Below are 26695 nucleotides of genomic sequence, written 5' to 3' on the forward strand. Positions count from 1 at the left end.
TTTCACAGCACTTTTGTAAATTTTAGATACCGTGTCAAGATTAAGCATGTTCTATTACGCACTCTAGGTATAGTTTGTAACTACAATTTTAATTAATCACCAAGGAGGAAGAAATGGAAAGTCATAATCAGCTAAAAGGTTTCTGTTATTGATTGAATTGCAGAGACTGCCTCAGGAACATTCTGTGAATGATAGGAGGTATACCAAGCTTGGAGAAGATGCTGTCCGACATTGATAAATTGTTGCCACCATCTATTGTCTATGCTCACAAAGGAAGAATAGCATTGTCATTGGAATCGGCCTGGAACTGGTGAGGGGTACTGGCTGGAGGGGAAGTGAGGGGCAGGTAGTGCTGTGAGGAGAGAGGTCCAAGTTAAAGGAAGGCCCAAGTCTTCAGATCCTAAGTAAAGGGATTGGGCTATTAACTATTTGCCAGGATTTGTTAAGCTGAAAAGGAGGCAGGAGTTTAACTGTGATCAGATATGTTAAGACTGGGTCTTAATATATTGATGGGTCTTAAAATATCCAATGGGTTTTAACTATTGGATGGGTTCCGAGAGTGATGAAGGATATGGTGTGAAAAATGCTAAGCTTGAAGAATGGCTTACCATCATGCCTGGGGAAGAACAGTCCCAAAGGAAAGTTGATAAATTGACTTACAGGGCCGCAAATGATTTAGCGTCCAATTATTTGCTTGAGACCTAACACAGAAGCAGGTTTCATTGAGATTCTGTCTCTACGGGAGTGCACAGAGGTTTTCAAAAGTAGCATCCAGGTTTGTGTTTGGAATTCCGATATGGTACTATTTAATTGTGTAGAAAATCATTCTCAGTGATCCATATTGTTCCTCTTCATTTCTCATTTAAATTTTGTTTTTTATAGAAATGTACTTGTGTTGTGCAGAGAAACATAGTGAAAGTCAGGTACTTTACATAGTGTTGCTGACAGCAATTTATTACGATGTCAGATTTGTGTGACACCTTCTAGACATTGGACTTTCTCACTTTCAGCAGATGCTGCCTGAATTGTTGAGTGCTTCCAGCACTTTCTGTTTTTTATTTTTGATGTCCGCTGTCAGCACTTAAAAAAAAAATTGATCCAGTCAAATGCTCTCTCTGTGGAGTTGGGTTATTTTTGGCTCCTTTTTTTATGTTAGCCAGCCATTTAATAATTGAGGATTTCAGTGGGGAACATGGCGAAAAGTGAACATTTCTGAACAGATTCTGCCTTTTGAAGTACCCATTGGTGCTCATACCACACCTGAGAAATGACCAGCTGGGCTCCATAGCAAATACGTCCCAAGAAAAGGCAGAGGGAGAAAATCAGGGGAATATATAGTCTGTCAAAAATGCCAGTGTCACGACTTTGCTTAGAAGTGGTGAATTAAAAATGTTATGTTTGTGTTGTAGGATCTCATGAGTCACTTACACCAGTGTAATACCCTCATTTATTAAGACCTGGCATCACTCAAGCCTTATTATGCATACACCCCCATGTACTATCATTTAGCCACTATAGATTATTTGTGTAAGTCTGTGGGAGACAGGATGAATCACTTAATAAAAAAACATTTGCACTATTTGATGTTGCACTTGATGAGAAATAGATACATCCAAGAGTGCAAAAGTTGTGAAATGTTCACATTCAGGGAGTGTTATTATTATTTGAAAGTACGACTTCTTGTATTGTGTCGGCAATATATCATTGGCTAGGAATCGTCTTTTGAACAGTTATCAGACTCTAAGAGGGTGTTCTCTCCCAAGCCAGGAAGCTGTATGGGTGAGCTGTCACTACTCATTGTGTCTCCACTCTTGCCTTGTTTTATTTATGGAAGAGGGATATCAGGTCATTGTTTCATCACCAACAGTTGCAGGTTACTTTCAGGGATAAGGAGCAAGGTGTGGTTGAAGAAGCACACTCACTTCCTGTCTCTAAGGAACGTGATGGGGAGGCAATAAGACAGGACAGGTGCTGCAGAAAGGCAGCTACTTGTGGCACTCAGGGTCAACGCAGAACCAGGAGCAATGTTTCTGCTCCTTTCCTTTTTCCATTAAGGGACATTTCTTTTTAAAGAAAAAGTACCTTTTGTTGGTGCCCTCCAATGTTGACCTTTAATGAGTGCTTAATAGATCACTTATATCCTCAGTTATTCTGCCTACAGCAAACCAGTGAGCCTAATCTTCCACACAAATAAATTGAATGAAATCAATATTATTGATGAACTTTCTACACGAAATTGCTCTGTTAAAACAAAGCTCAATACATTAATTAATTTAACGGAACAAATTATTTTATTTTAAAAGTATCATTATGCAGTTGGCCATTCCATCACTTTCTTTCATACGATCAGGAGAAAACAAAGTTTCATAAACAGGGAAGTTCAATAAATGCAAACCACCAATTCTTATAGTTTTAGATAAATTACCTTCTGCAGTGTCGTGATTGTTGTATAGGGAAATATGGCATCACATCATAAGATGGTTTGGATGAGTAATGTTATCTGGCTCATCTACAAAGTCATGGTTCAGTGGGTAGCACTCCCGCCGTTGAATCAGAAGGTTGTGGGTTCAAGTCCTTCTCTATGGACTGGATTAGAACAAAACATCTGCTGTCCCTCCCTCCAGTGCAGTACTGAGAAAGAAATGTACTTATAGATATGCTGATTGTGGTTCTCATTTCCATATAGCGGTAAAACATCCCACGCATTACTCAAAGAAGAATAGAGAAGTTATCACATGGAGCCTGGTCGTGATCTATCTCTCTAATCTGGTTATTTGGTAAATCACACTGCCCTTTACCTATTTATCTTCAGTTTTCATTTCACTATATTTTGTCCCCATTAATTTGAATGGTGGCGCAGTGACATCAGCGCTGGACTCCAGAGCGAAGGCTTCCGAGTTCAAACCAAGTTGGGCCACCCCCAAGCACGCTTTCCATACATGCTGGGTTGAGCGTCGAGCTAGCCACGTGGCCTCATAAAACAAAAAGGGTCGAGTCAGGACTGTTCATATCGTGACCCGGTTAATCTGAAAGGAGACCGACCCTGACACCACGCGCCAGTCAAGAATGGCTGACTGTCTGGTGCGACACACTAAAAAAAATTAATTTTAAGTACAGTATTCGGATTTAGAATTTCTGTCCTGTATATTTTAGTGCATGTCTCAGTATTAGTAATCAGTAAAAATGATTGAAAATCAGTCTGGTAAAGAAAATAACAAAATTAACTATTGACGTTACTGGGGTCTAATATGAGAGGTCGGCTCAAGAGATTGCGAGGAATGGTGTCAATCCTTTCTATTAACTGTTTGACATTTGTTGTTTTCACCAGACTCCTTCAGTTAGAAAATATGAGCAGCTGCTGGTGCAATGCTGACAATGTTGAGGAAATTAGGATAACTGAGTGGCATGGAAGGGCAACAAGCAGAGCTGTTGCTTTACAGCTCGAGTGATCCAGATTCAATCCTGAACTCTGCTGTTGCCTTTGTGGAATTTGGTAGTTCCCTGCATAACTGAATGGTTTTCCTTCGTGTTCTTGGCGCTCCTACGTTATAGAAATACGTGTGTGTGATAGATTACTAAATTGCTCCTAATGTGTAGGTGAATGGTAGAACCTGAGGGAAAGTTGACAGGATTGTGGAGAGGATCAAATGGTGTTTAATATTAATGAATGTTTGATAATTGGCATGGAGTTCCTCTATTGTTTGTATTTACAAGCCTGTGACCTGACCACAAGCAAGATTTTCCTTATCATTAAGATGTAAGGTTTTAGGGTAAGACGGCACTGATCTGTGTTCTCTATTGAGGTCCTTGTTCAGACTTAGCTGATATTTAGTTGTTTTCTTTAGGTTTCTGTGGATGATTTTGAGGACAGAGAAGAGAGTTAAGGTGTCAGATCAGCTTAAATGACAACTGCTTCCCTTTACTTGTTCACGAGTCCAAAGTTTACATTAGGGGCATAGCACTTAATAGTCAGCTGACTCTCTATATAAAAAAGTAACACTTGCTCTGTTATAGAACATAGAACAGTACAGAACAGTACAGGCCCTTCGGCCCACAATACCTCCCACATAACCCCCGGCCTTAAGTTCCTCCATATACCTGTCTAGTAGTCTCTTAAATTTCACTATTGTATCTGCCTCCACCACTGACTCAGGCAGTACATTCCACGCACCAACCACTCTCTGAGTGAAAAACCTTCCTCTAATATCCCCCTTGAACTTCCCACCCCTCACCTTAAAGCCATGTGCTCTTGTATTAAGCAGTGGTGCCCTAGGGAAGAGGTGCTGGCTGTCCACTCTATCTATTCCTTCTAATATCTTGTATACCTCTATCATGTCTCCTCTCAGCCTCCTTCTCTCCAGGGAGTAAAGCCCTAGCTCCTTCAATCTCTGATCATAATGCATACTCTCCAAACCAGGCAGCATCCTGGTAAATCTCCTCTGTACCCTTTCCAATGCTTCCACATCCTTCCTATAGTGAGGTGAACAGAACTGGACACAGTACTCCAAGTGTGGCCCAACCAGAATTTTATATAGCTGCATCATTACCCCGCGACTCTTAAACTCTATCCCTCGACTCATGAAAGCTAAAATTCCATAAGCTTTCTTAACTACCCTATCTACCTGTGAGGCAACTTTCAGGGATCTGTGGACATGTACTCCCAGATCCCTCTGCCCCTCCACACTTCCAAGTATCCTGCCATTTACTTTGTAGTCTGCCTCGGAGTTTGTCCTTCCAAAGTGTACCACCTCACACTTCTCTGGGTTGAACTCCATCTGCCACTTCTCAGCCCACTTCTGCATCTTATCAATGTCTCTCTGCAATCTTCAACTATCCTCTACACTATCCACAACATCACCAACCTTTGTGTCGTCTGCAAACTTGCCAACTCACCCTTCTACCTCCACATCCTGGTCGTTAATAAAAATCATGAAAAGTAGAGGTCCCAGAACCGATCCTTGTGGGACACCACTAGTCACAACCCTCCAGTCTGAATGTACTCCCTCCACCATGACCCTCTGCCTTCTGCAGGCAAGCCAATTCTTAATCCACCTGGCCAAACCTCCCTGGATCCCATGCCTTCTGACTTTCTAATAAGCCTACTGTGTGGAACCTTGTCAAATGCCTTACTAAAATACACGTAGATCACATCCACTGCACTACCCTCATCCATATGCCCGGTCACCTCCTCAAAGAACTCTATCAGGCTTGTTAGACACGATCTGCCCATCGCAAAGCCATGCTGACTGTCCCTGATCAGACCATGATTCTCTAAATGCCCATAGTTCCCATCTCTAAGAATCTTTTCCAACAGCTTTCCCACCACAGACATAAGGCTCACTGGTCTATAATTACCCGGACTATTCCTACTACCTTTTTTGAACAAGGGGACAACATTTACCTCCCTCCAATCCTCTGGTACCATTCCCATGGACAACGAGGACATAAAGATCCTAGCCAGAGGCTCAGCAATCTCTTCCCTCGCCTCATGGAGCAGCCTTGGGAATATTCCATCAGGCCCCGGGGACTTATCCATCCTAATGTATTTTAACAACTCCAACACTTCCTCTCCCTTAATATCAACATGCTCCAGAACATCAGCCTCACTCATATTGTCCTCCCTATCATCAAGTTCCCTCTCATTAGTGAATACCGAAGAGAAGTATTCATTGAGGACCTCGCTCACTTCCACAGCCTCCAGGCACATCTTCCCATCTTTATCTCTAATCGGTCCTATCTTCACTCCTGTCATCCTTTTGTTCTTCACATAATTGAAGAATGCCTTGGGGTTTTCCTTTACTGTACTCGCCAAGGCCTTCTCATGCCCCCTTCTTGCTCTCCTCAGCCCCTTCTTAAGCTCCTTTCTTGCTACCCTATATTCCTCAATAGACCCATCTGTTCCCTGCTTCCTTAACCTCATGTAAGCTGCCTTCTTCCACCTGACTAGATTCTCCACCTCACTTGTCACCAATGGTTCCTTCACCCTACCATTCTTTATCTTCCTCACCGGGACAAATTTATCCCTAACATCCTGCAAGAGATCCCTAAACATCAACCACATGTCCATAGTACATTTCCCTGCAAAAACATCATCCCAATTCACACCCGCAAATTCTAGCCTTATAGCCTCATAATTTGCCCTTCCCCATTTAAAAATTTTCCTGTCCTTTCTGATTCTATCCTTTTCGATGATAATGTTAAAGGCCAGGGAGGAGTGGTCACTGTCCCCCAGATGATCACCCACTGAGAGATCTGTGACCTGACCTGGTTTCGTTACCTAATACCAGATCTCGTATGGCGTTCCCCCTAGTTGGTCTGTCAACATACTGTGACAGGAATCCGTCCTGGACACACTTAACAAACTCTGCCCCATCTAAACCCTTGGAACTAATCAGGTGCCAATCAATATTAGGGAAGTTAAAGTCACCCATGATAACAACCCTGTTATTTTTGCACCTTTCCAAAATCTGCCTCCCACTCTGCTCCTTGGTATCTCTGCTGCTACCAGGGGGCCTATAGAATACTCCCAATAGAGTAACTGCTCCCTTCCTGTTCCTGACTTCCACCCATACTGACTCAAAAGAGGATCCTGCTACATTACCCACCCTTTCTGTAGCTGTAATAGTATCCCTGATCAGTAATGCCACCCCTCCTCCTGTCCCCCACCCCCATCCCTTTTAAAGCACTGAAATCCAGGAATATTGAGAATCCATTCCTACCCTGGTGCCAACCAAGTCTCTGTAATGGCCACTTCATCATAATTCCATGTATGTATCCGAGCTCTCAGTTCATCACCTTTGTTCCTGATGCTTCTTGCATTGAAGTATACACACTTTAGCCCTTCTACCTTACCATCTTTACACAGTTTATTCTGCTCTCTTTCCTCAAAACCTATTTATATGTTAGATCTGGCTTTACTCCATGTACTATACTTGCAGTTCTCGCATGACCTTTATCCTCCTCCACCTCACTATCTGCTCTCACACTCTGGTTCCCCTCACCCTGCGAATCTAGTTTAAACCCCCTGGAGCAGCACTAGTAAAACCTTCCCGCAAGGATGTTAGTCCCCCTCCAGTTCAGGTGCAACCCATCCTGTCAGAACAGGTCCCACCTTCCCTGGAAGAAGGCCAATTGTCCAGAAAGATGAAGCCCTCCCTCCCACACCAACTCCTTAACCATGTATTTAGCTGCATTATCTTCTTATTTCTAGCCTCACTAGCACGTGGCATGGGTAGCAATCCTGAGACTGCAACCCTGGAGGTCCTATCCTTCAACTTTGCACCTAACTCCCTAAATTCTCTTTGCAGGACCTCCTCCTTCTTCCTACCCATGTCATTGGTCCCTACAAGGACCACGACATCTGGCTGCTCACCCTCCCTCTTGAGAATACTGAGAACTCGATCTGAGATATTGTGGACCCTGGCACCAGGGAGGCAACAGACCATCTGCGATTCTTGATCTCTCCCACAGAACCTCTTATCTGTCCCCCTAACTATCCAATCCCCTATCACTACTGCTCTCCTCTTTTCCCTCCTTCCCTACTGAGCTGAGGGTCCAGTCTCGGTGCCAGAGACGCAACTTCTGCAACTTGTCCCTGGTAGGTCGTCCCCAACAACAGTATCCAAAACGGTATACTTATTATTGATGGGAACGGCCACAGGGGTGCTCTGCTCATTCTGTCCATTCCCCTTCCCTCTCCTTACAGTCACCCAGCTACCTGCCTCCTGACTTTTAGGGGTACATATCTCCCTGTAACTCCTGTTTACTTCTGCCTCTGCCTCACAAATGATCCTAAGTTCATCCAGCTGTTGGTATGGATTATTTTCCTAAGACATGGCATCAGTCGATGGAGAAATGTGATTTTCAGGATAGGTTCCAATCGGACCTGGCACTTATCTCTGCATCTTTGGTTAGTTCAGCTTTGCCAGATCTTCAGCTTCCTGCTTCCTGATCTGAAGCGTGGAATGAACCAAGGGATGGTACAAAGCTGAAAGTTCAAAATAAATTTATTATCGAAGTATGTATATGCCATCATATATTACCAGAGATTCATTTTCTTGCATGCATTCACAGCAGAACAACGAAATACAGTAGAATCAACGAAAAGCTGCATAGAAAGACTGACAAACAAGCAATGTGCAAAAGAAGACAAATTGTGCAGATACAAGAGATTAATAATCATAATAATAAACAAACAAATAAATAAATAATACCAAAAACATGAGCTGTAGAGTGCTTGGAAGTGAGTCCATAGGTTGTAGAATCAGTTCATCATTGAGGTGAGTGAATTTATCTATACTGGCTCAGGAGCCTGAAGTTGAAGGGTAGTAACTGTTCCTGAACCTGATCATGTGTTACTTAAAGCTCGTGTACCTTCTTCCAGATGGTAGCAGCAAGAAGAGAGCACGGCCTGGGTGATGGGGGTCCTTGATGATGGATGCTATTTTCTTGTGGCGGTGATTCTTGTACATGTGCTCCATGATGGGGAAGGCTTTCCTGCAATGGACTGGGCTTTTTGCACCACTTTTTGTAGGGTTTTCCATCCTTCAGCATTGGCATTTCCATACCAGGCTGTGATTCATATTCTCCACTGTGCATTTATAAAAGTCTGTTAAAGTTTTCAATGACTTGCTGAATCTGTGCAAACCTCTACGGAAGTAGAATGAAAGCAGTGGATAAGTGTGAGCACCACGCAGCATCAAGGTACCATATAGTCCATCTGCAACTTAACCAGTGTAAGAAACAACTAAGTAAAGAAAGTACTTGCTGGGGTTGGCAGCAGTCTCTCCACCTCCAAAAGCTCTGCCTATTCCTTTGCCCAATATTTCAACTGTATCTTTTTCCATGCATATAAGCTATAAGGCATCAAAGCCTTATTTTTGATTTTTGATCCTTTGACTTCTATCCAGAAAGTTAGTACAGGTTACCCTTTAGCCGAAAATCCAAAATCCAAAGACCTCCCAAATCCAAATTATTTGATGCCATAAATCAGTGGTCCCCAACCTCCGGGCCGTGGACTGATACCAATCCGCGAAGCGTGCAGTGGTATCCAGAGTGCACCCAGCACATCTTTAAGAAAAAAGCTGAAATAAACAAGCTAATTAATTTGGTGCTGCCCGGCACGTTAATGTCGGCCCAGATCAGGGGCGATTGCCGATGTGCTGGGTGCGTTCCGGCTACCGCTGCACCACTGCATGCTTTGTGGATCGGTGTCGGTCTGCGGCCCAGAGGTTGGGGACCACTGCCATAAATGAAAAATTCCATAAGGTGCTGGGAAGGTTCCCAGGTGATGTGGGTCTTTGTGCACCACATATTACTCTGAGTAGTTACCTAACACACTCCAAGTGGGGCCATAATGACACCTACTTGTTTTTGTAGTCATCATAGCCAGACCTTCGTGCATTAATCACGGGGATTACCATGAGTTTTGTGCTTATTCTCTGCTCTGTACTGTGCAGATACTGTTGAAAATGTCCAGAAGACCTGTAGTTACACCTGTGGGTAATAGTAAAAGAAAAAGGGGAAGCATTAATGTTTATCTATAACACAGAAAGTCCGGTTGTTGAGAAAACTAGACAGCAGTATAAATGTGAAGCAGTTGACAGAAGAGTATGGTGTTGGACCGACCTTCATCGACAACCTGAAGAAACAGAAGGGCAAACTTTTAAATTTCTATGCTGAAAGTAATGAACAGAAGTTGATGAAAAATTTAAAAACACTGCATAAAGTGAAAAATGAAGATCTCATTTGTGTATTGAAAGAATGGATTTGTCAGTGTCAGAGTAAAGATATGCCACTGAACGGTATGCTGATCATAAAACAAAGAAAGATCTATCACGACACGCTGAAAATTGAAGATAATCGTAAATATTCAGCAGGCTGGTTGCAAAATTTAAGAAAAGGCTTGACATTAAATTTTTAAGTTATATGGTGATAAAATGTCTGCTGATCACGAAGCTGCAGAGAAATTGAAGGGTTTGAGCAGTATTCATTCTTAACAGGTGACCAGTGTCATTATTGCATTAAAAAATAAAATGTTGACTTTTTTCACGTTCCATTACATTTGCCTGTAATTAAATTCAATCTTTCGTTTTTACACCCCACATAAAATCTTTAAAAAAAAAGTAAAATACAAATACAGTGTACTGCAATAATTTAATGAAAACATGGCATCACCGGTGGAGACAGGAAGCCCGCCGTTGTTTGTTGTTGTTCAACAGATGATTCAGGTTTTTCTCTCATGCTACTGTGTTTCTTCTGTCACACATTATATCTTCATTATATTAATGGTATGTAATAGTTTTTACTGTTGAGTATGTATTATTGATGAACAAGTTTAAGACAAAGACTACTTACTGGTAGTACATAAATTCAGAAATGGAAATGACGGTAATGGCAAACAAGCACTGACTGGCTACCTGAGTGGCTGAGGTAGTGATAACTACCTTTCTGAGAGTTCATTGTTCATATTATTGCTTCATGCATAAAATTATTAAATAAAACTACCTTCAGGATATATGTATAAGGTGTATACATAAAGTAAATAGATTTCATGTTTAGAATTGGGTTCCATCCCCAAGCTATCTCATTACATAGATGGTAGTATTCCAAAATCCAAAATAATCCAAAATCCAAATCACTTGTGGCCCCAAGCATTTTGGATAAAGTGTACTCAACCTGTATTTCATTTTTTTGTGAACTGCTATCACTAAGATAGAAGAAACATCTCTTTTCATAAACCGACATTAGATTCAATACAATATCCAAAAGGTATTGAAATAGTAGAACAGATTTTTTAGGTCACTAATTGAGGAGTGGTGAATTGGCAGTTTAGTTCAAGCTGTGACTGATCTTACTTCTTTTGTCAATATGCTTTAAGCTTGTGATTCCCTTAGTCAAAGTACAAAGTAATTGCTTTCCATTTTTTGAAGTATTTCCCCAGTGCAAATGGGAAAGTGGTGAATGACTGCTGAGTATGACGGTCTCAAGAGATAACAGTGTAAAGGTGTTTCAATATTTCCCTATATCAGGTCAGGAGAGTACCCTGTAATTACAGGTAGCTACACAGACTTGTATTTTACCTGACATTCCTTCAGTCATAATTATGGAGTGGATAGATGATATGTTGTTATTTCATCCTGAGAAATACCCCCAATATCCTTGTCAGTGACAAGCATTCCCCTGCCCGCGGGCACTCATTCAATAGAGAAATGGGGACAGGGGACAGCTGAATGAATCACTACATGCCACCTTTTTCAATCTTATTCCCCAAAAGATTGCTGTAAATTGGAGCCTATTGTGCTCATCATCTCATTCTGAGATTATTCACAATGAAAGCTCTACCTCAGCTCAGGACAGTGACAAGGGGAGGAGGTTGTCACTAGAGAGAGCTATTGAATGGCTCTACGTTCCATGGTGAATGGTTGCTCGGTCATAAGGTTGTATAATATTGTCAGCTATAAATTCCTATTCATTTGAGAAGAAAAGCACCTTGAAACTTTTACTGTTTTAGAGGGACTGTGTATTGTATGTGTTGCATCTTTAACTATGCATTTACCTGTCATAATTTCACTGCTTGGTATGGAAGCTGCACTGCAGCGGTTGGGAAGGCTCTGCAATGGGTAGTCAAAACTGCCCAATGCATCACTGGCACCAACCTGCCTGCCATCAAGGACATAGATACAGAACTGTGCCAGAAAAGGACCAGTCACATCATGAAGGATCCCGCTCACTCTGTTCATGGACTATTTGTCCCACTCTCATCAGGGAGGAGGCTACATAGCATCCACACCAGGACCACCAGACTCAAAACCAGTTACTCTTTCCAAACAGTAAGGCTGATGAATACCTCCACCCACCAACTTCACCACTACTTTATTTCCCATCAGTCACGCTCGTACAGCATAGCGTCTTTAGCCAGAGCGTGGCGAATCTGTGGAATTCTTTGCCACAGGCAGCTGTGGAGGCCAAGTCTTTATGTAAATTTAAGGCAGAGGTTGATAGATTCTTGATTGGCCAGGGCATGAAGGGATATGGGGAGATGGCAGAAGATTGAGCTGAGGGGAAAATTCGATCAGCATGATGATATGGTGGAGCAGACTCAATGGGCCAAATGGCCTAATTTTGCTTCTATATTTTATGGTCTTATGGTCACTTTATGGGCATGCAGTACAATCAATCTATATATATAAGCTATTTTCTATATTTATATTTATGTGTGATTTATTGTTCATTACTATCATCATCATTATGTGTGGTGTTGTATGATGTAGGCGATCATGGTTTATGACTATGATTGTTCTTGGGAAAATTATTATTATTTTTATTATTATTTTTTCTCAGCTCAGGCTGGTAAAACATGAGGTATGGGCATAGCCAAGCACACTCATTTGTCAATTGTTAGGAACTTTCAGACTGTTCTAGTGGTATTTAATATTGTGGCTTTCCGAAGATTTGCATAGGTATTACTGTGCAGCCCTAATTGTGAAGTGCCTTTGGGATGACACCAGATGTAGATATTACCATCACAGCAATGTACGCCTTGTTCATATTCCAAAGTCTTTCAATTTCCTCTTTTAATTCAGAATATTTTTGGTGTTCTTCACTTACTGATTTATGTAAGTTACATGTGTTTGGAATGGATATATCTATTAAATAAGTTGTTCTTGCTTGCTTATCCTGTAATATGATATCTGAACAGTTACTATGGATTGTCTGATCTGTAATAACTGATCAGTCAACATATAATATGTGGCAGTCTGACTTTAAAATTGGATCAGGCTTGTATTTCTTGTAAGGAGTGATTTCATTTATGAGTTTGTATTTTAAAGCAAGATCTTGATGAATGATGTTTGCCACTTGATTGTGCCTGTATAAGTAATGAGATTGAGTTAACCTGCTACAGGATCCTGTAATGTGTTGGATTTATCATTATTATCATCATGTTCTTCATTTTTATGTATTTTTTTGTGCTGCATTGGATCTGGAGTAACAATTATTTCATTCTCCTTACACTTGTGTACAGAAATTGACGTTAAACAATCTTGAATCTTGATTATTGAATTTCATCCTTTCTCTTGCATTGTTTCTGCTCTTGCCTGTTTCATAATCTGTGAAGTACAGCAAGATTGGGAATGGCTAGAAATGGTTAGCACAAGCACCAACTTTGTCTCATGGCTGCATAATGAAAATGATCCATTCCAAGCTCTCACTTCCTCATTTTCTTGCATACCTTTAATTACCATAGGAATTAAAGACACAGCTATAAATATGCTATAGGAAAGTGGAAGCTTTAGCATCTTCTTACATACACACACATACTGGAGACATAATGGCTTGGAAAGGACAAACAGAACTTGGTGTCCTAACCACTAATTGGTTGAGCGTTGAAAATATAGAAACGCAGTGAAAAAAATCATGACCAGGGAACGGACAGAATCTTGCATACAATACTTACACTGCATCACTATAGTTAACCACTTACAGAGTCTTTGAGTCATAGAACACTACAGCACAGAAACAGGCCCTTCAGCCCATCTAGTCTGTGCTAAACTATGATTTGCCTAGTCCCATTGACCTGCACCTGGGCCTTATCCACTATCTGAACATGGAACCCTATCAGTTCGAGCTTTCCTGATGTCTAAAGTGATATTACTATCTATTTTAATCTTAACTCACTCTTGTCCACTCCTCAGATCATGAGCATTATTTTAGTTGATACAAAGTTGGTTATTTAGGAGCCTTGCTATAAGCATCAGACCTATCCCTACATTTAGTGAATCATCCTTCTCATGGTGTTTTTATGCTCGATATAGTTAGAAAAGGTGCATCTGCATCTTCTCTTATTGGTTGTCAAGTGTGCGAAATGTCTTAGGTACATAATAAACATTCTGCTTTCATTTACAGTATGACTGCAGGAAGTGGGAGCGGGAGTAGGCCACTTGGCCTCCCCTAGCCTGCCCTACCATTTAATATGTTTTCATTCATTCCTCATTAAGCATTTCATGCCATACGTGTCTCATCTAGCATGACCCTTGACTCTCAGCCAAGTAACCTTTGTTCAGATCCTCCTCTGAAATGTTATGCACAGAAATTTAAGCTCATCATTCCATTGAGTACAAGTGAGTCCAGACCCGTTGGAGATGCATTCTTCCTATCACACGTTGAACGAGGGTCTGTTAGTTCTTTCAGATGAATAATATAGAACCTGTGTGATTATTTTGAATAACGTCAGAGGAAATGTCAGTCACTACTGGAAAAAAAAGGTGGCTAATGCCATATTGCAACTAAAGGCAGGCATATACAGATTGATCGATCCATATCCATGTGTCTTTCTAACTGCTAAAAGATACAACCTCGTTCCTTTTACCAATTTTCTTCATCAAACCCATTTGATTTCTGATCTTTATTACCTGTGGAGCTGGTTACCTATTCAATTGTTGTCAGCTCCTCAGCCGTTCTTGTAAACTTAGTCATCTTAAATTCTTGGGCCAGTATTTTGTTGACTGTTGCGATTAGGCCCAATGCATGCTTGTGGAACAGCACCTCAAATTCCACCTGGGCATGCTGCTGGCTTCTGCAATCAATACCGAATTCTACAATTTCAGGTAATTTGATTTTCCTGTCTGTATCCATTGTACATCTGTGATATTGCTCAGCGTTTTTCTCTCTTCTTTCTTGGAGACAAAGGTGCAATCCAGAATACAAAAAAAAAGAAGTCAAGTCGAGGAGACAATTCACAGAAGTCCTGTTAATGTTGTTTTTGATGGATACATTAGGTATTTCAGATCCTGGTCGTTACTCTTTTAAAGATGCAAATTTTCTGGTGAAAGAGTGAAAATTCATCCTCTTACATGTTCTAAGTGCAAAATAAAGTAACTTTTCTGCTGAATCCTACTTCAGGATCTTGGTTCCAATTATTTATATGAACAAATCTGTGCTATGTACTTAACACATAACAGAGGAGAATTTTCCCCTGTTAAGGGCTATGCATTTAAAGTAAATGACTATCACACTTCAAGCATGAGGATGTCACACATGTTTACATTGTTCTCAAGACATAACTTGGACAGATGGTACTTAGAAGCGTTTTAGTGTTCCACATGTATATGGAGAGAGAAAGACAAAAACATAAATTTTGCAATGCTATTGGAAAATAAAATACTAAGATGAATGGAGTCCACTTCATATCACGCAACACACATAAAAGTTGCTGGTGAACGCAGCAGGCCAGGCAGCATCTCTGGGAAGAGATACAGTCGACGTTTCGAGCCGAGATACTTCTAGCTCTTCTTTCAGTTAGTCCTGACGAAGGGTCTCGGCCTGAGACGTCAACTGTACCTCTTCCTAGAGATGCTGCCTGGCCTGCTGCGTTCACCAGCAACTGTGATGTGTGTTGCTTGAATTTCCAGCATCTGCAGATTTCCTCGTGTTTGCTGCCTTTTAGGTGTGATTTCTCTCTTAATTGAACACCTCATCTGCTGATGTCATGAGCTGTATCAAGAGCTGGTGTTCCACTGGAGCGCGATTCATATTCAGAATGATGTATTTGTTCTAAAGTTTGACATAGGAACCTCAGCAAATCACTTTGAAGTTCCAACACAGCAGGGATTGCATCAGTTCTTGCAGCAAGTGTATTTGATGATAACGCCGAGAATGCACAAACAGTTTGCAAATCGTTTGCTTTGTGCAAACGCTCTTGTTTTCTGCTCTAGTCATTGTGACCTGATAAGCAAGGCAGTAAGGTAAGCAGTGCACAGCAAATACCAATCATCTGTATAAGATACATAGAACACAACACAGGAATAGGCCCTTTGGCTCACAATGTTGATTAAAAAATATTTTTTTGACCAAGACACTAGGACTGAATCACTGCTCTTCTTCAGTTTGACTATTTCATCTTCTCCGGTCACTCACTTGAGAGAATATTTTGGTGCCGTATCCAAGGGATGACATGTCTGGTTATGCTGCATTCACTGGATTTCTCTCTGGGGGTGGATGTGGTACTTATAACCTTCTGAATGATGTTCAGAATTCATTTGACATGGTCTTGACTTCAGAGTATTGTATCACAATAGAAGATTTCTCATGAAGGCTCCATTCATGAGGAGCATGACACTAGGTAGATTTTCTTTAACCTCACCGTCAGTCATGTGACATAATAAAACATGAACTCCTGGACATTAAATTAGCAGGGCCTCAAGAAGAAGAGAATGGAAAATAGCAAATATGTTTTGTAGACAAAAGAGGTCTGTATCAAAAATACCATTTTTTTCTCTGAAATGAAGAATAAGTCTTGAGATTAGATTGCTATTTATAAATAGAGAGAGGAAATTGTGACTATTTTTCCCTCAGTCCCCACAATGCTATATCTACTGCGAGACTCTTGCAGAAAACAAGTGTTGATGAAAAATGAGCATGACCAAATATTGGACCTGAACTGCCACATGCAGTTGGAAAGTCAAGATTTATAGAAGTACCCTTGGTTAATGACTGTCTAAAGTGATTTGACTGATTTTTATTTAAAGTGTGCAGATTCGCTGCCAACACTAACTAATATCATTTTATGTATATCCATCAAATATTTGACATTAATGTAAGTGTTTTGGATGGACAAAAACCCTTCTTCCATATAATTCTGCCAACTGTAATTTCATTGCTAGTTTTATATGATCCTGCTTCTTGAAATATAGAGTTCCTCTCATTACTGTGTAATGTACTTCTTTAAATGTAATGTACTTCTTTAAATAATAAATACAACAAAGATACTAGAACTGATTCACTGTCCTTCTTCAATTTGTCTATTTCATCTTCTAATGTTCACTTGAGAGAGCATTTTGGTGTTTTATCCAAGAGGTGACATGTCTGATTATGCTATACTCACAGGATTTCTACTTGGGGTTGGATGTGATACTTATACCTTTCTGAATGATGCTCAGGATACATTTGATGTGATCTTGACTTCAAAGAGCGTTGTATCACAATAGAAGAATATTGTTTTCGAGCAAAACCATTAACAGATTAATTTAATAATTGGTTAGCATGGTAGTGTAGCATTAGCACATCACTTTACAATGGCAGCTATCACCGATCATGGTTCAATCCCTGGCACTGCCTGTAAGGAGTTTGTATGTTCTCTCTGTGACTGCGTGGGTCTCCTCCTTGTGCTTCTGTTTCCTCCCACATTCCAAGGATATACAGTTAGGGTTAGTGAGTTCTGGGCATGCTATGTTGGTGCAGGTAGTGTGGTGACACTTGCGAGCTTGTCTAACACAATCCTTGCTGACTTGACTTGATGCAAATGGCACATTTCACTCTATGTTTTGATGTTTCGATGTACATATGACAAATAAAGGTAATCTTTCATTTTTATCTAATTCTGAATTAGCACAATCCCATGATTTTTGTTTTGAGTGGAACATTAATTACTGGACAGACATTTTTTGTGTATACAGATAAATCTGACTTTAGCATTGACTTTATTCCCTTTGTTTAAGTACTACTTGGTTGCACACCAATGGTCAGTGTTGTGTATTTACTATTTTAGGAATATCTGAGTAATATTGTAAATACTTTCTTTGATTAAATATTTTTGTTATTTAAATAATTTATGGTTATATGTATGGAATACGTAAATGGCAAATGACATTATACCACTCCGTGGCATGTGTGCATCTCATTTAAAGTAAAACATGAAGTTAGACTCACATTTCAAACTCCAATCTTCTTCCTTTCAATTAGCTTTATTTTTGAGAGTTACAAAACATAGCAGTGGTGTCAAGGATGGGGTATAACTGAAGACGACTACCTGCCTGCTGAAGTGTAGCGAGATGCTTGAGATGAAAAAAAGTGCAGTGAGATGTTCAAGTTTAAAAAAATTGCAGCAAGAAGCAGTTGAATAAAAAAAAAAGCACAGCACGTGCTCTTCAAAAAAGGAGACAGCCACAGTCAAGTAAAAAAAAGGCGAGAAGCAAAAGAATTCAGGGGTTCTTAAACAGTTAGTATCAGGTGATAATAATTATATAAAAACAAGCAGAAATGGCTGGGTGCGTCAGAAAGACTGATGTGTTTGATTACATAAGTAACTAGATATTGCATACCGAGTGAATTGAACAGTACTTTAAAGCAAGTGAAGTAGCCAATAAGAAGTGGGTGCCAATTTTTCTGAGTGCATTGGATTTAAAGACATACAGTTTGCTCCAACCAAACCAGCCGAAATGAATATTGCTGCTATTGTGAAAATAATGCAAGAACATTTAGAAGAGAAACCATTGTTAATTGTAGGATGCTTTAGGTTCCATAAGCAGAATCAAAAGGAAGGGGAGTCCTTTTCAGTGTACGTGGCTGAATTAAAGAGATTGTCTGAGCATTGGCAGTTCAGTAATGAGCTTAATAACGCACTGAGAGATCATTAAGTTTGTGAGATCTCGGAAGAAAGCATTCAAAAATGGCTCCAAACTGAAGCACAACTTATATTTAAAAGAACAATTGAAATAGCTGTATCAATGGAAACAGCTGACAGAGATGCAATTGGGTTGCAGTCAGAGAGAGAAAAAGAGTTGAACAAAATTGCAATGTCTAAACAGAAACCAGCCTGGCTGAACAAATTGTGTTATTCCTGTGGCAGGAGGTCACGTATATCACAGCCATGCAGGTTTAAAGGTGAAATTTGGAGAAAATGCAACAAAGTAGGACACATACAAAGAGTGTGTCAGGCAGACAAAAATAAATGGACTGCACAGGAAAGAGAAAAAGATAAAAAGTCAAATTACAGTTTCAAAACAAGCACAAACTTTCATGACTTGAGTAACACAGGACTGGGTAGCCTTGAGATTTTCACAATGAAAACTAACAATAGACAAGTATATGGCTTATAACAGAAGTGAATGGCAAATTAATTAAAACTTGCTGTTTCAGTCATTCCACAAAATGAGCCTGAATGGCATTTCAAAGATAAAGAACTGAAGCCTGCAGATATCCAACTAAGAATTTACTCTGTAGAAAAGATAACTCCTGTGGGAATGACATTCATAACAGTGAAATACAATAATCAACAAGCCGCATTGGGCTTGTATGTGGTAAAAACGTGAGGGACAGCATTGCGGGGACGTGATTGACTGAGATAACTACAACTTCATTGGAGATCCATCCACCATTTGCATGCCACAACCCCTGTATTAGAACCAACTGAAAGTGAATTAAGAAAGGTACTGGATGGTGTTGGAATTGTCCAATGCTGTACTCCATGAATGGTTGCCCAAAAGAGGCCAAACAGGTGTTGGTGTCAACCTCTGTGCCTCTGGATGGAAAGCACATTGGAACAAGGAAGGACCATGCTGCTAAGAGGAGTCATGGAAGTGACGAAAGCAATGGTCCAACTACAACAGTTTTTGTAGGCAATACATCTGAGAAAGCTTCTGATATGTTAATCAGGTAGTTACTTGTGAAATAACTGGTTGTAAGCTTCGGGAAAGTTGTAAGCATTCAGCTTTTGTGAGTAGAAAGAACCAGAATCTACTCTGCATTCTTTAAGGTTATTGCATGAACTTCAAGCAAGAGACAAAAATCTGCTTGCAAAGACCAAAGCCCAGCTGGATGAATGGAAGGTCAAAAAGAAAGGAGTCAATGGAGCTACAAAAACAGAGGATTCATCAGATGATGTTGTGGATGAGGAAAGCAAGAGGAGAGATCAGATTGTAAAGGGAGCAACACAAGGATTATTAAGAGAATACCTCTATGAACTAAATGCACCTTCCCAAGTTCACGATACACATCCTAGAAAGAAGAAAAAGGAAAAGAAAGAGGAGGAAGACATAAACGCTATGGAAATGGAAGAGGATAAACGAGACCTGATTTTTCGAGAAAGTAACAAATTCAGGGATACTCACAAGAAAGTAGAAGAAGATAAAGGAAGGTAAGAAAAAGAAATCCAAGAAGTTGTAAAGGAGTGAAAAGATAGAGAGAAAGGATGCAAGCAAGAAAGAGAAATGCATGAAAGAGAGAAGGAACACGAGAAAGAAAAAGGGCGACAAGGAGAGCATGAGCAGGAGCAGGAGCAGGATCAGGACCATGATAGGGATTGTGTGAGAACCAAGGATAGGGAAAGGGTGCGTGACCGAGAAAGCGATCAAGAGCAGGATAGAGAGAGAGAAAAAAGCCAGGAGCAGGAAAGAAGCAAAGATTGAAGTAGATCCAAAGAGAAAAGCTGAGAAAAGGAGAAGAAAGGTGTCCAGAGATGCCAGAACCACTTCCTGCAGTCTCAGAATCAACTCCTTCAACCACCACGGAGGAGCTGAGAACTGAGATTGTTTCACAGCCACATGTCTCAGAAGTCTAAAAATTACAAAAGAATTTAAACAAGCAAAGTACTTAAAAATAAAGAGGAATAAGAACGGAATTTGGAATGGAATTTAATGTGGAAAAGTGTGAAGTTATTTACATGTGTAAAGGCAGACTATTATCTAAATGGAAAAAAAGGTTGTAGATCGGTGAAGCACAGAAGGATCTAGGTATTCCTAGACACAGAAAGTTAGAAGGCAAGGGCAGCAAGAGGTTAGGAAGGCAAATGAAAATAATTTCAATAAAATAAAATAATACAGAACTCTATGAATTAACTTGTTTTGGTCTCTTCCCTGCCTCTGAAAAGAATAGCAACCTGTTCTTTCAGTAGATCTACATGTTGCAGATATTTTTCTAGTAAATCCCTACTTGCAAGCATTGGGGGATCACTGTAACTTCATGCTCTGCTGCTCAGCTCCCTAATGTAAAGTCATCAGGAGCTTTGCGACTTGCATGTCTATGCTCACATTGTTAGGAATGATAAATTTGCCAGCATTTCATTAAACTGCCTACAATTCCCTACAAAATCCAGGTTACTATTTGTACCAGAAGTAGAATGTGAGCCAGATCTCACATGACATCTCCAACAGCTCCGAGCCACCCGTATTTGGCAATTTATATTCCCTATTAATTCTATCACATTTAAAAATCTGGGTCTTGTTGATGGATTTGGAGGGCAGAATGTGCTGGTTTGTGGCGGAGGAATGACATTGTGATTGTTTGGGGGGGGGGGTCTGATGTTGGGGGAGGTTGGTTATGTAACTGAATAAAGCCTGTCCTTATGTGATGACAATATTCACTTTCCAACAGAGTGCTCATTAAGGGCAATACACAAGAACCTATGGTATTTGGGGAAGTGAGTTAGCATGAACTGAAGACTGATAATAGTATAGGAGGCAAAGAGTCAGAATAAATGGGTCTTTTTCAGGCTAAAGGGATGTAATTGGTGATATGCCCCAAGGATTAGTTCTTGGCACTCAACTATTTTTCAATTATATTTTTTTACTGGAAGAGGTTGCAAAGTGTAAGATATTCAAGTTTGCCAATGTCACGAAAATAGCTGGGTGAGCATGTGGCATTGAGGATACTTCGATTCTGCAACTGTATATGGACAGGTGGAGTGAGTGGGTGAAAACTTGGAATTGGAATGGAATTTCATAAGGAAATGTGTGAAGTTATTTACTTTGATAGGAACAGTGTAAAGGCAGACTATTATCTAAATGGCAAAAAGTTGTAGTTAAGTGTAGCAGAGGAATATAAGTACAAATCACAGAAAGTTAGAAGGCAGGCGCAGCAGGAAGGCAAATGGCATATTCACTTTTATTGTCAGAGACTTGGGGCAGATTAGCCATGATCATATTGAGTGATGGGGCAGAACTGATGGTCAAGGGTCCTATTCCTGCTTATATTTTCATAGGTTCTAATCAGAAACCAAGATGATTAAACTATGTTATGCAGAAGTTAGAAACACCGAAAGAACAGAAAAGACTAATCAAATCAGGAGCTATTCTGCCCATATTTTTTATTTGGTGAGATTTTGGTCCAGGAACAAAATGGTTAATAGCTTGTTGCTGTAATTTGTTGCACTTGACTATCAGCCTTATCAGTTTCCTTTCGAACCATGAAAATTTCAGTTATCTCAAAGCATTCAAAATTTCAAGGAAAACAAGTCTTAATTGTATAATCTATCCTATGAGCCAAGGTAATCATTCTGGTACTGTATATCTGCAGTGCATATCCTCAAAGTCACTGTAAGGCTTCTAAGATTTGGCACCCAAGACTGCTACAAATACTTAAGTGTGATTTCATTAAGGATTTGTTTGACCATAGCGTCATACCTAGTGCAAAACTGCTGGGAGCTATCTGCACATGTGCTATCACATTTAGGACAGATAATACTACAACAACTCCCCAGCACTTACTCTGGAAAATGTAGTCAAGAAACGCTTACCAACATGGACCTAGCCAGATTTAATGTCCATTCATTAAATGGAAAGGATAGATTAAAAAAGAAGAGGTCAAAACTATCTGGAAGTGAAATACCTTCTGTGCTACTTTCCTTCTCAAAATAAAACCAGAAGATATTGGAAACACCAAGCAGGACAGGTAATGTGTGCAGAAAAAAAAAAGAACAGAAATCTTGCTCCAAGGATGTGGTTTTGGTTACTTTTTAACTATAAATTTCTCTCCCTCCCGTAACCCAAACCTTGGGTCAGGGAATTTTTAGCTGGCAGAAATTTCTGGACCAACTTCAGTCCACTTATTCTCATAAAATCTACTAATAAATGCCAGCAGCATGATTGTCTGTGCATGTTCATATCATTTTAATGACCTACATCAAATTTCACTTGTTACAGTTTTGCTTCTTAGTAAGTCAATTTTTTTAATGTGTTTCCATCTACACTGACTGTAATGCTACCTGTCTTTGCATCATGAGCAAACTCTTCCATATATTACCTGGAAGTTATTAGATAAGAAAACTAGGTGAAATAAGAATAATCTTCTGATCAATAAAGACTGTGTTAGGAAACTACTAAAGAGAAAAGATTATTTTATCAGGCTGAAGTAATTTTAATTAAGGGAATAGACACTATTCTCTTAAGCATTCTGAGCTGGAAAGAGGAGTAAGAAGGGGATAACCAAATTGTTTTGGTCCACTATTAGGCTCATACTTAGAAGGAAAAAGTTTTGCTGAGTGATGATATAGCTCTAAGCAAAACTGACTCACAAATATAATAATCTTTGGGTAATTCCCTGATAGACATGCAAATTGGCAAAAGAAAAATAAGGTTATTGAAGTCTCCCTTGTGGCTCTGTGTTCCAAAAGTTAACACGTGGTTGAAAGACTGGGTTCCAATTCATGAACAGGGAACCTCCATGAAGAAAACCGAAACATGCTTGGTGTCAGAATCAGAATAAGGTATATTATCAATGTTGTGAAGTTTGTTGTCTTGTGGCAGCAGTGCACTGCAATAGATAAAATATTCAATAAGTTACAGTAAGAAATACAAACAAATAAAGAAGTAGTGCAAAAAGAGAACAAAATAATTCATTTGTCATGGACCTTTCAGAAATCTGGTGGCAGAGGGGAAAAAGCTGTTCCGGAATTGAATTGAATTGACTTTATTACTTACATCCTTTATATACATGAGGAGTAAAAATCTTTACGTTACGTCTTGGTCTAAATGTGAAATGTGCAATTGTAGTAATTTATAATAAATACTATGTACAACAGGATATACTGGCACTGGAGACAGTCCAGAAGAAACTCACTGGGCTCACGTACTGGGATGAGGGTGTTGTCCTTTCATGTAAGGCAAAAAGAATTAGCCCTGTATTCTTTGAAGTTGAAATAAAAAGTACGGAAGAGTATGTAAGGTCCTAAAGGAGCATGACAAGGCATATGTGGAGGTGTTCTCCCAAGTGGGAGAGGCTCAAAGAAGGGGACTTGATTACAAAATATAAGGAAGGAGATATATACAACTGCCATTTCTTCTCTCATAGGGTGATGCATCTCTGTGTATAGAGTCTCGATTACTAAATATATTTAAAGAAGAAGTAAATAAGTGTTTTATTTTTTTGAAATTTGAAGTAAATATTTTTGAAAGATTGTAAAATTGTGGGCTATGTGGAACTGGTTCAGAACAGGTGTTGATGGATGCGGCAGATTGGCCTTGAGATAGTATGGTGGAGCAAGCTTGAGGAGATGGCCACTCCTACTCCTACTTTCTTTGTTGTATTCTTGTGTACCACTGTTGTAAAAGCAGCTGGAGAGGTTGGAGATAAGTATTGATGATATACCAACCATTCTAGAAACTCTGAATAACAGAACCTCAATCTAACAAAAGTTCTGGAAGCAGTTTGGGCAGTAAGGAGAGAAACAGAGTCAATGTTTTGGGTCATAGAGCTGGCAATGTGAGGAGATAAGTATGATTACATTGCAGAGAGTGGAAAGTGGATAGCAGAGTGATAGGGTGCAGAAAAAAGTTGTGAAAGTAACAATTACTTTAAACGCCAGCAGTTGGCGTCACTCAACTTCACTTGGCCCATCATTGAAATGTTCCTACAACCTATGGACTCACTTTCAAGGATTTTTCATCTCATGTTCTCGATATTTCTTGCTTATTTATTTATTATTAATATTTCTTTATTTTTGTATTTGCACAGTTTGTTGTCTCTTACACTCTGGTTGAATATCCAATTGGTACAATCTTTCATTAATTCTATTTTGGTTATTATTTCTATTATGGATTTATTGAATATGCCACAAAGAAACTAAATCTCAGGGTTGTATATAGTGACATATATGTACTTTGATAATAAATTTATTTGGAACTTTGTAACAAAATGATACAGACATAAACTGAAACAAAACAAATTGAAACAAAGATATGGTCACTTCTATGGAAAAAGTCAAAACTAAATCCTGCAGATTGTAACATGCCTAGTCAAAATATGAGTTGCTGTTCCTCTGGACCTGAGCTGCTGCTTCTCCTCATCTGACGATTGTAATGGGATTAACAGAAGTGGCTTTGAGTAGGAATAAAACAAAAAATGCTAAAAAGTATCCAGCACATACATGACCATCTGTGGTGAGAGAAATGTTTTGTGTCAATGATACATTATCAAGAACAGAGAAAGATTTGTCCTGTGATGACACTCATATCTACAGTGATGAAATGCTTTGAGACATTGGTCATGGCTAGAATTAACTTCTGCCGTAGCCGCTGCAATTTGCCTATTGCCACAATAGGTCTACAATGGACACGATCTCATTGGCTCTCCATGCGGCCTTGGATCACCTGGACAATACAAATACCTGTGTCAGGATGCTGCTCATTGACTATAGCTCAGTGTTTAACACTATCATTCCTACAGTCCTGATCGAAAAGTTACAGAGCCTGGGCCTCTGTGTATCCCTGTGCAAGTAGATTCTCAACTTCCTAACCAGAAGACCGCAATCTGTGCAGATTGGTAATAACATCTCCACCTTGCTGACGATCAACACTGGTGCACCTCAGGGATATGTACTTAGCCCATTGCTCTACTCTCCCTACACCCATGATTGTGTGGCTAAGCATAGCTCAAATGCTATCTATAAATTTGCTGGTGATACAACCATTGTTGGCAGAATCTCAGATGGTGATGAAAGGTCGTACAGGAGAGAGATATATCAGAATGGTGTCGCAGCAATAACATTGCACTCAACATCAGTAAGACTAGAGAGCTGAATGTAGACTTCAGGAAGAGTAAAATGAGGGAACACATACCAATCCTCATAGCGGGATCAGAAGTGGAGCGACACCATTTCAGGACCTGAGTGTCAATATCTCTGAGGATCTATCTTGGTTTCAACATATTGATGCAGTTATAAAGAAGGCAAGACAGCGGCTATATTTCATTAAGAATTTGAGGAGTTCTGGTTTATCACCTAAAATACTGGAAAACTTCTACAGATGTACTGTTGAGAGCATTCTGGCTAGCTGTATCACCATCTGATGTGGTGGGGTTGGGCGGGAGGGTTGCTGCACAGGATCAAAGTAAGCTGCAGCGAGATGTAAAATTAGTCAGCTCCAACATGGGTACTAGCCCTGTATTATCCAAGTCATTCTCAAGGAGCAGTGCCTCAGAAAGGCGGTGTCCATTATTAAGGACCCCCACCACCCAGGACATGCCCTCTTCTCATTGTTACCATCAGGAAGGAGGTACAGAAGCCTGAAGGCACACCCTCAACAGTTCAGGGACAGCTTCTTCCCCTCTGCCATCCGATTTCTAAATGGACATTGAAGCATGAACACTACCTCACTACTTTTGTTTTATTTCTGTGTTTGCACTACTCATTTTAATTCAACTATTTAATATATTCTTACTGTGATTCAGTTTTTTCCCTATATTTATCATGTATTGCACTTAACTGCTGCCGCTAAGTTAACAAATTTCACGACATATGCCGGTGATACTAAACCTGATTCTGATTCTGATTTAAAGTGTAGTAAAGTATTCCTACCCTGGTGTCCTAGTCAAACATTATCTCTATAATAATAAGGCATCTGTTAGTCTTGCGAGACCATGGATCTGCGCCTGCGCCTGGAAAGTCTTCACTCTCCAGGGCGCAGGCCTGGGCAAGGCTGTATGGAAGACCAGCAGTTGCCCATGCTACAAGTCTCCCCTCTCCATGACACCAATGTTGTCCAAGGAAAGGGCATTAGGACCTATACAGCTTGGCACCGGTGTCCTTGCAGAGCAATGTGTGATTAAGTGCCTTGCTCAAGGACACAGCATGTGGCCTTGGCTGAGGCTCAAACTCATGACCTTCAGGTTGCTAATCCAATGCCTGAACCATTTGGCCACGTGCCCA

The 26695-nt window shown here is 40.0% G+C and overlaps 1 protein-coding gene and 1 pseudogene across 1 annotated transcript in view; both read left to right on the forward strand.

The window, feature by feature from the left end:
• The window catches only part of LOC140204573 (rho guanine nucleotide exchange factor 9), a 247829-nt gene that overhangs the window by 2480 nt on the left and 218654 nt on the right, over positions 1-26695 (forward strand). The window lies entirely within an intron of this gene.
• On the forward strand, positions 19232-20294 carry LOC140203733 (RNA-binding protein 25 pseudogene; annotated as a pseudogene).

This window comes from Mobula birostris, chromosome 10 (assembly GCF_030028105.1).
Source record: "Mobula birostris isolate sMobBir1 chromosome 10, sMobBir1.hap1, whole genome shotgun sequence".
Taxonomy (NCBI): Eukaryota; Metazoa; Chordata; class Chondrichthyes; order Myliobatiformes; family Myliobatidae; genus Mobula; species Mobula birostris.